Source organism: Heptranchias perlo, chromosome 2 (genome assembly GCF_035084215.1).
Source record: "Heptranchias perlo isolate sHepPer1 chromosome 2, sHepPer1.hap1, whole genome shotgun sequence".
Taxonomy (NCBI): Eukaryota; Metazoa; Chordata; class Chondrichthyes; order Hexanchiformes; family Hexanchidae; genus Heptranchias; species Heptranchias perlo.
In genome coordinates, this window is record NC_090326.1 from 3,823,327 (window position 1) to 3,836,377 (window position 13,051).

Consider the following 13,051-nt stretch of genomic DNA (forward strand, 5'->3'; position numbering starts at 1 on the left):
CATGTACAGCAGGCAATTAGGAAAGCAAATGGCATGTTGTCCTTTACTGCAAGTTGTTTGGAGTACAAGAGTAAGGAAGTCTTACTGCAATTGTATAGGGCGTTGGTGAGACCTGAACTGGAGTACTGCGTAGAGTTTTGGTCTCCTTACCTAAGGAAGGACACACTTGCCTTAGAGGCGATGCAATGAAGGTCCACTCGATTAATTCCTGGGACAAGAGGGTTTTCTTATGAGGAAAGGTTGACTAGAAACACAGAAACATAGAAAGTAGACGCAGGAGTAGGCCATTCGGCACTCCGAGCATGCTACACCATTTAATATGATCATGGTTGATCCTCCATCTCAATATCATATTCCCGCACTCTCCCAATACCCATTGATGCCTTTTGTGTCTGGAAATCTAACTAGCTCCTTCTTAAATATGTTCTGTGGTAGGGAATTCCACAGCTTCACCACCCTGTGAGAGAATAAATTTCTCCTCATCTCAGTCCTAAGTGTCCTACCCCGTATCCTGAGACTGTGACCCCTCGTTCTGGACCCTCCAGCCAGGGGAAACATCCTCCTTGCATCCAGTCTGTCTCGCCTTGTCAGAACTTTATATGTTTCAATGAGATCACCTCTCATTCTTCAAAACTCGAGTGAAACAGGCCGAGTCGAACCAATCTCTCCTCATATGACAGTCCTGCCATCCCAGGGATCAGTCTGGTGAACCCTCGCTGCACTCCCTCTATGGCATGTTTATCCTTTCTTAGGTAAGGAGACCAAAACTGCACACAATACTCCAGCTGTGGCCTCACCAATGCCCTGTACAACTGCAGTAAGACATCCTTGCTCCTGTACACAAATCCTCTTGCAATGAAGGCCAACATATCATTTGCCTTCCTAACTGCTTGCTGCACCTGCATGTTTGCTTTCAGTAACTGGTGTACAAGGACACCCAGGTCCCTTTGTACATCAACATTTCCCAATCTATCACCATTTAAATAATACTCTGCCTTTCTGTTTTTCCCTCCAAAGGGGATAATTTCACATTTATCCATATTATACTGCATTTGTCATGTATTTACCCACTCACTCAACTTGTCTAAATCGCCTTAAAGCCTCTTTGCATCCTCCACACAACTCAAGATTCCATCTAGTTTTTTGTCGTCAGGAAACTTGGAAATATTACATTTGGTTCCCTTATCCAAATCATTGATATATATTGTGAATTGCTCGGGCCCAAGCATTGATCCCTGCGGTACCCGATAGTCACTGCCTGCCACCCCGAGAAGGACCCATTTCTTCCTACTCTCTGTTTCCTGTCTGCCAGCCAGTTTTCAATCTATGCCAGTATATTACCACCAATCCCATGTGCTTTAATTTTACACACTAACCTCATATGTGGGACTTTATCAAAGGCCATCTGAAATTCCAAATGCACCACATCCACTGGTTCTCCCTTATCTATTCTACCATTTACATCCTCAAAATTCCCCAATAGGTTTGTCAAACATAATTTCTCTTTCATAAATCCATGGTGGCTTTGACTAATCCCGTTGATATTTTCCAAGTGTCCTGTTATCACATCCTTTATAATGGACGCTAGCATTTTCTCTTCTACTGATGTTAGTCTAACCGGTCTGTAGTTCCCTGTTTTGTCTCTCCCTCCATTTTCAAATAGTGGGGTTACATTTGCCACCCTCCATTCTTCAGGAACTGTTCCATAATCTATAGAATTTTGGAACATGACAACCAATGCATCCATTATTTCCATGGCTACCTCTTTTAGTACTCTGGGATGCAGATTATCAGGTCCTGGGGATTTATTGGATTTCAGTCCCATTAATTACTCCAGCACTATTTTTTTAGTAATATTAATTTCCTTCAATTCCTTCTTCTCACTAGTCCCTTGATTCCTTAGCATTTCTGAGAAGTTATTTGTGTCCTCTTCCGTGAAGACAGAAACAAAGTATTTGTTTAATTGTTCTGCCATTTCCCTGTTCCCCACTATAAATTCCCCCGTTTCTGACTGTAAGGGACCTACATTTGTCTTCACTAATCCTTTTCTTTTTACATACTTGTAGGAGCTTTTACAGTCCACTTTTATGTTCCTTGCAAGTTTACTCTCATACTCTATTTATCCCCTCTTAATCAATCTCTTGTTCCTATTTGCTGATTTCTAAACTGCTCTCAATCCTCAGGCTTGCTACTTATTTTGATAACATGACATGACTCATCTTTGGATATAACACTATCCTTAATTTCTTTTGTTTGCCATGTTTGGGCCGCATTTTCGTTTGTGTTTTTTTGCGCCAGAAAGGAATGTATAATTGTTGCAATTCACGTATTTGTTCCTTAAATGTTAGCCATTGCCTATCCACCATCATGTCTTTTAATGAAGCTTCCAAATCTATCATAGCCAACTCGCTCCTCATAACTTTGTAGTTTCCTTTGTTTAGATTTATGACCCTAGTTTCGGAGTGGACTGCTTCACATTCCATCTTAATGAAGAATTCTAGCATGTCATCGTTACTCTTCCCTAAAGGACCAAGAAAAACAAGATTATTAATTCACCCCTTCTCATTGCACAATACCCAATCTAGGATAGCCTGTTCCCTGGTTGGTTCCTCAACGCACTGGTCTAAAAAAACATCTCGTAAGTATTCGAGGAATTCATCCTCCACAGTATTTTTGCTAATTTGGTTTGGCCAGTCTACATGCAGATCAAAGTCACCGATGATTACTGTAGTACCCTTGTTACATGGATCTCTAATTTCCTGTTTGATCCCATCCCCTACATTATCACTACTGTTTGGAGTCCTATACACAACTCCTACCAGTGTTTTCTGCCCCTTGGTGCTTCTTAACTCCACCCAGACTGATTCTACATCTTGATTTTCTGAGCCATTATCCTTTCTCACTAATGCTTTGAGTTCATCCTTTATTAACAACGCCACCCCACCACTTTTTCCTTTTTGCCTGTCCTTCCTAAATATCAATTAACCTTGGATACTCAGTTCCCAGCCTTGGTCACCCTGTAGCGATGTCTCTGTTATTGCTATTATATCATATCCATTTACATCTATTTGAGCTGTTAATTCGTCTAACTTATTACAAACGCTTTGTGCTTTCAGATACAATGCCTTTAGATTTATCTTTTTAACATTTTTAGACATCTTGATATTTTGTGTACTATGATCCTATTTGTCTTATGACCATTTTTTCTGACTCAGACCCTATTTTTTGTCTTTTGTTGGTACCCTCTGTCCCTTCCTGACACAATCGGGTTTTCCTTACCCCAATTACTTTCCAGCGCTGCTTCTTTGTCTTTTCTCTTTAGCATTCTAGACTTCCCTCCATCGGGACCCTCCCCTCCCCCGCTTATTTAGTTTAAAGCACTATCGACCTCCCTAGTTATTCGATTCGCTAGAACTCTGATCCCAGCATGGTTCAGGTGTAGTCCGTCCCAACTGTTGTTAGTACTGGTGCCATTGCCCCACGAATCGAAACCCAGTTCTCCAAAACAATCTTTGAGCCACGCATTCATCTTCCTGATCCTATTGACCCTGTGCCAATTTGCTCGTGGCTCAGGTAATAATCCAGAGATCATCACCTTTGTGTTTCTGCTTTTTAATTTAGTCCTGAGCTGCTCAAGATCTCTTAGCAGAACCTTATTCTTAGTCCTCCCTATGTCGTTGGTACATACGTGGACCACGACAACTGGATCCTTCCCCTTTCACTTCAATTTCTTCTCCAGCCCGGAGGAGATGTCCTTAACCTTGGCACCGGGTGGGCAACATAACCTTCGGGACTCTGGCTGCAGTGAACAGTGTCTATCCCCCTAACTATACTGTCGCCAACTACAACCACCTTCCTTTTCACTCCCCCGAATTGAACGGCTTCGTGTTCCACGGTGCCGTGGTCAGTTTGCTTGTCCTCCCCGCAGTCGCCGCACTTGTCCACAAGGGTTGCAAGAACCTCAAATCTATTGGACTAGCGCAGGGACTGAGGCTCCTTCAATACTAACTGCTGGATCCCCGTACCTGCCTCACTCGCAGTCAAACCTTCCTGTCCCTGACCACGTGTCAATTTTGAAGTATTTAATCTAAGGGGTATGGTTGTGTCCTGAAGCAAAATGTCCAGGTAGCTTTCTCCCTCCCTGATATCTCGCAATGTCCACAGCTCGAACTCCAGCTCCTCAACTCGGAGCCGAAGTTCCTCGAGCTGCAGACAGGGCTGTCGTCGCCCTGGACAAAATGTCCACAAGCTCTGACATATTGCAGCAGCAACACATTTCCTGTTCTCCCATTATTGTATTTAATTAATTTAGTGTTGATCAAATTATTTACCTTGTTTAATTTTAGATTAATTAAATTAAGTTTAATTGTTAAAATTTAGTTATATGCTCCATGTTAACTTAAATCTTAGCCCACAGTCACTACCAATCACTTACCTGTCTCACCTGTGAGTCACACTGCAGTGTTCTCTTGTTGCAGGTCTGCTGCTTTTATCCCCGCTCTCGATCTTCTGCTGCTCAGGTCCGCCGCCGCTCTGCAGAACAAGCTAGGAAAATCAAGGCAAATCAGCATCTCCATCCACCACTTCACCGAACTCCCACACTTACCAACCTCTGAAGCTGTTCACCCTGTGCTGGTTGCACTCACAAGCCCCTGTATTTCTACTGTTTTTGACTCAGATGAGTCAGCCCTGCTCTGCTACTGATTCAGGAACCAGTTTAATCTAGCTAACCAATTAACTAACTACAGCAGCTCTGCAGTAGGAGAGCTTGCTTGTTTGTCTCTGCTTAAGCCTGACAGATACTTAAAAAATTAACGTTTAAAATTGAACTTTAACAGTTCATTCACACTAGATTTTAAAAGCGATTCACTCTTAAACTCCCACACTTACCAAACTCTCAAGCTGTTCGCTCTGTGCCTGCTACACTCAGAGAATGGGTCTATATTCTCTGGAATTTAGAAGAATGAGAGATGATCTCATTGAAACTTATAAGGTTCTGAGGGGGCTTGACAGGGTAGATGCTGAAAGGTTGTTTCCCCTGGCTGGAGAGTCTAGAACTAGCCGGCATAGTCGCAAGAAAAGGGGTCGGCCATTTAAGACTGCGATGAGAAGGAATTTCACCAATCAAAGGTTTGTGAATCTTTGGAATTCTCGACTCAAGAGGGCAGTGGATGTTGAGTCGTTGAGTCTATTGAAGGCTGCGTTGGATAGATTTTTGGACTCTAGAGGAACCAAGGAATAAGGCGATCGGTCAAGAAAGTGGAGTTAAGGTTGAAGATCAGCCATGATATGATTGAATGATGGAGCTGGCTCGAGGGGTCGTATGGCCTACTCCTGCTCCTATTTTTTATGTTCTTATGTTATGATCGATCAATCTAACTTCGATGCTGGGAAAACTGCGAGAGACCATTTTCAAAGACAAAATTAATTCTAACTTTGAGAAGCATGGGTTAATAAGGGAAGCCAGCACGGATTTGTTTAAGGTAAATCGTATCTGACTAACCTGATTGAGTTATTTGACGAAGTAATAGTCAGGGTGGAATGAGATAGTGCAATAGATCTCCTCCAACTATATATTGGGAAGACTGAAGCTAATGGTTTTCAACCCTACGACAAACTCCGTTCCAGAGCCAGTGGCTTCATCCCTCTCCCCGGCCACTGTCTGAAGTTGATCCAGACCGTTCGTAACCTTGGTGCCTTACTTAACCCTGAGATGAGCTTGTGACAACATACCCGCTCCATAACCAAGGCAGTCTACATCCACCTTCATAACATCGCCTGTCCATGCCCCTGCCTCAGCTTATCTGCTGCTGAAACCCTCATCCATGCCTTTTCTACCTCCAGACTCGAATATTCCAATGCTTTCCTGGCCTTCCTCCCATCTTCCACCCTCCATAAACTTGAGCTCATCTAAGTCTCTGCTGCCCATATCCTAATTGGTGAGCAAGATAGCAGCAGACTTCAGGAAAACATAGACAGACGGGTGAAACGGGCAGACACATAGCAAGTGCAACTTAATGCCGATAAGTGTGAAATAACTCAATTTGGGAGGAACAACATGGAGAGGCAGTTTGAACTAAATGGTACTGTTTTGAGGGGGAGCAAGAGCAGAGGGACCTGGGGATGCATATTCACAAATCTTTGAAGGTGGCAGGACAATTTGATAATATGGTTCATTAAGTATATGGGACACTCAGCTTTGGTCTTGAAAGGGTCGTTTCTGAGAGGATGTTACCCATGGCTGGAGAGCCAAGAACTAGGCGACATAGTCTCAGGATATGGGGTCGGGCATTTAAGGCTGAAATGAGGAGGAATTTCTTCACTCAGAGGGTCGTGAATATTTGGAATTCTCTACCCCATTGTGCTGCGGATGCTGAGTCGTTGAGAATATTCAAGACTGAGATCGATAGATTTTTGGACACCAAGTGAATCAAGGGATAAGGGGATCGGGCGTGAAAGTGGAGTTGAGGTAGAAGATCAGCCATTATCTTATTGAATGGTGGAGCAGGCTCGAGGGGCCGTATGCCCTACTCATGTTCCTATTTCTTATATTTCTTAAATAGGGACGTTGAATACAAAAACAAGGAAGTCATGCTAATACTTTAGAAATCACTGGTTAGGCCTCAGCTGGAATATTGTGAATAATTCTGGACACCACACTTTAGGAAGGGTGTCAAGGCCTTGGAGATGGATCAGAGGAGGTTTACCAGGATGATATCAGGGATGAGGGACTTCAGTTATGTGGAGAGATTGGAGAAGCTGGGATTGCTCTCCTTAGTGCAGAGAAGGTTAACAAGGGACCTAATAGAAGTATTCACATCTGTGAGGGGTTTTGATGGAGCAAGTAAGGAGAAACTGTTTCCTCTGGTAAGTGGGTCAGAACCAGAGGTCATAAAATTAAAATAATTGACAAACGAACGAGAGGGGAAATTAGGAGTTTTTTCACACTAAGGGTTGTTAAGATCTGGAACGCACTTCATGAAATTGTGTTGGTATCAGACTCGATAGAAACTTTCCAAAGGCAATTGAACATGTACTTAAAAAGAAATAACCTGCAGGGCTACGGAGAACAAGCTGGGGAGTGGGGCTAATTTGGACAGATCCTTCATAGAGACGGCACATATGGTTCTATGATTCTACACATCGACAAAATTCTCTCATCTCTATTTGACATCATCAGGATATATCTGTTATTCTTTATGCTTCTGGACTTCTGAAGTGCCGAGTAGATGATTCAACTCGGCCTCCTCCCGATATCCCCACCATCACAGAAGCCAGTCTTCAGCCAATTCGATTAATTCCACGTGATATCATGAAGCGGCTGAGTGCAGTGGATACAACAAAGGCTACGGGCCCCGACAACATCCAGGCTTTAGTTCTGAACACTTGCGCTCCAGAACTAGCCGCTCCTTTAGCCAAATTATTCCAGTACAGTAACAACACTGATATTTAGCAAACAATGTGGAAAACTGCCCAGGTATGTCCTGTCCACAAAAAGCAGGACAAATCCAATTTGGCCAATTACCGCCCCAGCAGTCTGCTCTCAATCATCAGCAAAGTAATGGAAGGTGTCATCGACAGTGCTATCAGGCGGCATTTACTCACCAATAACCTGCTCACCGATGCTCAGTTTGGGTTCTGCCAAGACCACTCGGCTGCAGACCGCATTACAGCCTTGGTCGAAACATGGACAAAAGAGCTGAATTCCAGAAGTGAGGTGAGAGTGAATGCCCTTAACATCAAGGCAGCATTTGACCGAGTGGAGTGTGGCACCAAGGAGCCCTCGTAAATTGAAGTCAATGGGAATCAGGGGGGAAACTTTCCAGTGGCTGGAGTTATACCTAGCACAAAGGAAGATGGTAGTGGTTGTAGGAAGCCAATCATCTCAGCCGCAGGACATTGCTGCAGGATTTCCTCAGGACAGTGTCTGAGGCCCAACCATCTCCAGCTGCTTCATCAATGACCTACCCTCCATCATAAGGTCAGAAATCGGGAAGTTGGCGGACGATTGCACAGTTTACAGTTCCATTCACAGCCCCTCAGATAATGACGTAGTCCGTGCCCGAATGCAGCAAGACCTGGACAACATCCAGGCTTGGGCTGATAAGTGGCAATTAACATTTGCGCCAGGCAAGTGCCAGGCAATGACCATCTCCAACAATACAGAGTCTAACCACATCCCTTTGACATTCAACGGCATTATCATTGCCTACTCCCGCATCATCAACATCTGGGGATCACCATTGACCAGAAACTTAACTCGACCAGCCAAATAAATACTGTGGCTACAAGAGCAGGTCTGAAGCTGGGTATTCTGTGGCAAGCGACTCACCTCCTGACTCCCCAAAGTCTTTCCACCACCTACATCAGATATATAATTGGATGCTTCATTGGGTATCATGGGGATCAGATGCACCGCTCATTCCATTTATTTGTCCAGCAGCAAACAGAAATCATTCTCTTCAACTGTTCTCGCCCGAAGGAAAAGGAAACAACATAAACTGATTCGCCCTTTGTTCTGCCTTGTTCTGTTGGTTTTCACCCACTCACCGAGAAAATGACGGAGAGACTGAAAGGTTAGAACGGCTGTTTCATTTTATAATTCATTACCATTTGTACTTATTGTAAGAGATGGTTCCATCCCAACTACCCATGTCTAATATTCTTATTGACACTAAGATGTGCTTTAAAAGAGTTTCTACTATTTGCACATTGCGGACAAAAGCTGAACATCGAAAACTGCTCTGAAACCAGCTTCGCTTCGCACCCTTGAGTGGGAGGTGGGTTGCTGGTTATAAATAAAGAAGTTCTTACAATCAGCCCCCAAGACCAGAATCCACAAAATGTGTTCCGGATACATTCTGCGTGTCAGCAGTATGGAGGAGCACTTCTGCGCTGCAATTCTGGAATCCGTTCCTTGTTGGCTCCTGAACTCAGAGAAATAACGCCGTGGGATTTTTTTTTACTTCAATTCACAAATTAGTAAGTATCACTACGGAAAGTAAGACAAACGAAAGTCTCGCTGGGAGTCGAACCCGGGATCTAAATCCGATTTATTAAACAAGTTATTTCTTTAACTAAGCCACGGTGCCAAATCTCGCCAGCTCTCTCGTTGATATCTATCGGTTGCCTTAGAGCAGATCAGGTTAGTTTGATGAATGTGAGGCCACTTTTTACTCATCAATTTCTCTTGCCTATTTCCCTATGGTTTCCAGAGACTGCCTGTGTATCTTGCTGTGTTTATCTCTGTGTCCATCTGAATGTAAACGTGTGTTTGTGTTTGGTTCTGACATGAAATAAATGAGGGGATCATGCAATTCACCCTTTGACACTGAGGAACTAATCAGCCAAATTTTATTGTGATGCAGCAAAGAAAAGATGCCATCTTGAATGATGTAGCCTCAGTGACGTCCAAAAAGAAACTCTGACCACAACATATTTCGAAAACAACGCCTTTTAAGTTGATGTCAGGCATGCTATTATTGAACCTCGAGGTTTAGGCACTGCACTGATGACCTTCATTAATCTATGGGCTGTTCAGACACTTCGTGTGACACAAGACCTTTCTAATCACTACCAGCTCCTGGAGACGGAGACATCCGTCAGAAGCAGCATTCAACGCTCGGGCCGATATCGCGCTCGGATTCATGGCCTGCTCTCAGCGGACGGCAGCAAACCCAATGCTTAATATACAAAGCAATACGAACAGTGTCTGGAAACAGTTCACCGTTCAGTGAGCAGATTTTGGTGAGAACTGCAAACAGGATCCATGGAATTTATAAACTCGGCCCGTGTACATGACTGCGCTTTTGCTTTATAAAATATGGGAGTATATATATATATATATATATATATATATGAGTGCGAGGTTTCCATATGAAGTGTGGGTGTGTATGAATCAGTGTGAAGTTTATATTGAAGACTGGGTGTGTATGTGATGTTTATCGGAACATAGGAACAGAAGTAGGTGATTCAGCCCCTCGAGTCTGTTTCGCCATTTTATTGGACCGTGGCTAATCTGTGTCTTCACTCATTCTACCCGTCTTAGTTCCCTAACCCTTAATAAACTCGCCGAACAAAAATCTATCAATCTCAGTTTTAACATTTTCAATTAACTTCGCCTCTACAGCTTTTTTTGCGGAAAAAGTTCCAAATTTCCAATAGCCTTTGTATAAAGAAGTGTTTCCTGGCAACAGCTCTGAAAGGCCTGGCTCTAATTTAAAGGTTATGCCTCCTTGTTCCAGAAAATCCCACGAGAATAAATAGTTTCTCTCCATCTACCCTATCAACTCCTTTAATCATCTTGAACACGTCCATCAGATCACCCTTTAATGTTCTATATTTAAGGGAATACAAGACTTGTATAAGGAGCTTGTCCTCAAAATTTAACCCTTATAGCCCCGGTATCATTCCAGTGAATCTGCACTGCACCCCCGCCCCGCAAGGCCAGTATGTCCTTCCTGATTTGCGGTGTCCAGAACTGAATGCAGTGCTCCAGTTGCAGTCTAACCTGAGTTTTATATAACACGCCTTTGTATTTCAACCCCCTTGAGATTCCATTCGCCTTTTCAATTATCTTGTGTACCTGTGTACTAGATTTTAATGATTTATGTACTTTGATCCCTACATCTCTCTGCTGCTACACAGTTCCAAGCTACTCACCAGTTAGAAAATATTCTGATATATATATATATATATATATGTATATTAGGTCCAAAGTGAATGTCCTCACATTTCTCCACGTTGAACGCCATCTGCCACAGTTTGTCCACGCAATTATTTATCAATATCCTTTTGCACATTTCAGCTCCTATCTACATTATTTACGTTCCCACCTAATTTGGCGTCGTCAGCAAACTTGGATGTATATCTCTCCATTCCTTCATCGAAGTCATTTATAAATAAAGTGAAAAGCTGCAGCCCCCATAGAAATTTATGGTAGACACCCCTAGTCACATCTTGCCAATTTGAATACATAATCATAATATCTCTATCTCCTACTTCTTAACCAATTCCCTATCCGTGTCAATAGGTTGCCTCCAATTCCATGTGCTCTCATTTTTTATTAACATTCTGTTGTGTGGAACCTTGCCGAATGCCCTCTAGAATTCCATATAAATAACATCAACAGACGTTCCCTTATCCACCACGTTGCTTACATCGTCAAAAGATTTAATTAGGTTCGTTAGACGTGACTTACACTTTAAAAAGCCATGCTTGCTATATCTGATCAGTTCATGTTCGTCGAAGGGCTCAGTCACCCTTTCCCTAATAACAGGTTCTTTGAACTTCCCCACAACAGACGCAACACAATTAGACCTATAATTTCCTAGTTTATCTCTCCCGCCCTTCTGAAATAATGGCTTGCAATTTTCCAATCCAAGAGGACATTTTCCGAATCAAGCGAGATGTGGAAGATCATGGCTAAAGCATCTACAATTACCTCATCTATTACTTTTATTACCTTGGGGTGGGGACCATCACGTCCTGGAGATTTGTCTGTCTTTAGTCTCCTTATTTTCTCGATTGCCATTTTTTTTGCACAGATTCATTGGCAGCATGGGGCTGAAACGCCATACACACCTGGCACGATCCTGGTACACTGTGAAACCGCAAACAGAACTGGCAGGATCCTGATACAGTCTGAACGGCCATACACACCAAGCAGGATCCTAATACACTGAGAAATAAGTGGCTACCTTGCCATTGACGCTTCCACACCCTGAGAAAAATATATATATATATTATATATTTCTTAATTATGGAGCCCCTTACTTGCCAATTTGCTCCCTAGCAGAAACATTTTTGTAATTTCCAAAGCTGCAGTATCTGAATCTCATATATTAAAATGTAACAATGGGGTGTAATTATTGGCAAAACAATTGAAAAGAACTCCGAATGTTTTCAGTTCCAATATTACACTGATCGGTGATATGCCAGGGTTGTTAAATAAAAGTATACATCCAGTTTCCGTATGTGTATAACCACTTAAAAACTCTTCGCATTTTATAAAACACAATACAACAGGAGAATGTTTAGGGACAGGAAAAGCCCATCTATCCCAAATAAGCCTGTCCCTGTTACAGAGGACGCCACCTACTACTCCTCTCAGTGTATCGACAGAAACACATTCAAATTATCTTTTCACCACACTTACACTGCCCCTTTAGTGTCCTTCCCTGGTACCCCCTGCTACATCAGAATATTCAGGCGGTGAAGGATTGGATACTGAAACCAAGTCGTCTGTTGTTCACAAGCTTTTATTTACTGAGATGCACATCGCACACCATGCTTTACAAAAAGCTCTCCCCTTCCTAAGCTTGCTCCCTTATAAATAATTCTAAGAAATTTCCTGATTGATACGTGCTCCTGAACCCAATAACATAATTTGGCACAAATCGCATGTCAATAATTAACACTTCCGCTCTATTATTCTGAATTCCCTTCTTGATCCCGACATCCCCATTTCAGTTTTCTCCGTTATTAATTAATTGGGGTCACTCAAGTGTCTTTCCTGCATTAATTTTGTGAACTCCGTTCGGATATTTCAATAATTGAGACTCTTCCCCAAATAAAACAAATCCAACTCCTATGCGCTTTCCTCAGCCTTAATTCCTGACATGTAATCACTGTTCTCATCTCCCTCTGTGTCAAATCATTCATCCTGTTCAGTCGACTAGACACAATACCCCAGGTAACCTGTTCAATGCCTGTTACAATAACAGTGGAAATTCTGTCCATTCAGAGTCTGTCCCCCTCCCAGTGCGCACAACACCCCAGATAACCTGCCCTGGGCCTGATACAATAACATTCACAGTCTGTCCCTCTCCCGTTGCACACAATACCCCAGATAACCTGCCCTAGGCCTGATAGAGTAATAGTGGAACTTCTGTCCATTCACAGTCTGTCTCTCTCCCATTGCACACATTACCCCAGATAACCTGCCCTAGGCCTGATAGAGGAACAGTCGAACTTCTGTCCATTCACAGTCTGTCCCGCTCCCACTGATACCCAACACTCTATTTGCCATTTCTGCAGCAGGTAAGCACCA